The sequence below is a fragment of the Schistocerca nitens genome, chromosome 2, assembly GCF_023898315.1.
Source record: "Schistocerca nitens isolate TAMUIC-IGC-003100 chromosome 2, iqSchNite1.1, whole genome shotgun sequence".
Classification (NCBI taxonomy): domain Eukaryota; kingdom Metazoa; phylum Arthropoda; class Insecta; order Orthoptera; family Acrididae; genus Schistocerca; species Schistocerca nitens.
The window spans coordinates 984,402,903-984,404,365 of NC_064615.1; the positions used below are offsets into that span (position 1 = coordinate 984,402,903).

The window sequence follows — 1,463 nt, forward strand, 5'->3', positions numbered from 1 at the left end:
TAAACCGTTTACAGAGAATGGGCGTTTGTGCAAAGGGAAAAGTTCTGGACGGCCGAGAACGAGTGATGAAAATGTAGCACGCATCCAGCAAGCATTTGTTCGCAGGCCAGGAAAATCGACTCGCAGAGCTAGCAGAGAGCTACAAATTCCACAATCAACTGTATGGAGAGTCCTACGAAAAAGGTTAGTTATGAAACCTTATCGTCTGAAATTGGTTCAAGCACTGTCTGCAGCTGATAAGATCAAAAGAACCGATTTCTTTGATTTTATCCTTGCTCAAATGGAAACAGATGAATCTTTCGTTTCAAAGATTGTGTTTAGTGATGAAGCAACTTTCCACACTAACGGGAAATTCAACAATCACAATGTCTGTATATGGGACACTGAGAATCCGCGGGAAACAACTCAGTATGAACGTGACTCGCCTAAGGTGAACGTTTTCTGTGCCATTTCAGCCAATAAAGTTTTTGGTCCCTTTTTCTTCGAAGGTGCTACTGTAACTGGACTACAGTATCTGGAGATGTTAGAGAATTGGCTGTTCCCTCAGCTCGAACAAGAAGCACAACAATTCATATTTCAGCAGGATGGAGCGCCACCACATTGGCACTTATCTGTCCGTAACTACCTGAACGTCAACTACCCGAGGCGATGGATCGGCCGCCAGGCAGCCCGTGACAGAGCACTTCATCACTGGCCTCCAAGAAGCCCTGATCTTACCCCCTGCGATTTTTTCTTATGGGGGTATGTTAAGGATATGGTGTTTCGGCCACCTCTCCCAGCCACCATTGATGATTTGAAACGAGAAATAACAGCAGCTATCCAAACTGTTACGCCTGATATGCTACAGAGAGTGTGGAACGAGTTGGAGTATCGGGTTGATATTGCTCGAGTGTCTGGAGGGGCCATATTGAACATCTCTGAACTTGTTTTTGAGTGAAAAAAAAACCTTTCTAAATACTCTTTGTAATGATGTATAACAGAAGGTTATATTATGTTTCTTTCATTAAATACACATTTTTAAAGTTGTGGTATTCTTTTTGAATCACCCGGTATATTCAGTCGATGGCGAAACTTACCGAGAAAGAAAAATATGCTGCATTACTTACTGAACGGCAACGGCCTTGCCGCAGCGGAAACACCGGTTCCCGTGAGATCACCGAACTTAAGCGCTGCCGGGCCTGGTCGGCACTTGGATGGGTGACCATCCAAGCTGCCACGTGCTGTTGCCATTTTTCAGGGTGCACTCAACCTCGTGATGCCAATTGAGGAGCTACTCGACCGAATAGTAGCGACTTCGGTCAAGAATACCATCATTACGACCGGGAGAGCGGTGTGCTGACCCCACGCCCCTCCTATCAGCATCCCCAACTGAGGATGACACGGCGGTCGGATGGTCCCGGTAGGCCACTCGTGGCCTGAAGACGGAGTGCTTTGTTACTTACTGAACGCTCTCGTACTACGTG

The 1,463-nt window shown here is 46.4% G+C and overlaps 1 pseudogene; it reads left to right on the top strand.

The window, feature by feature from the left end:
• Positions 1-1,111: 1,111 nt before the first annotated feature.
• Positions 1,112-1,229, top strand: LOC126237840 (5S ribosomal RNA; annotated as a pseudogene).
• The last annotated feature ends 234 nt before the right edge of the window (positions 1,230-1,463 follow it).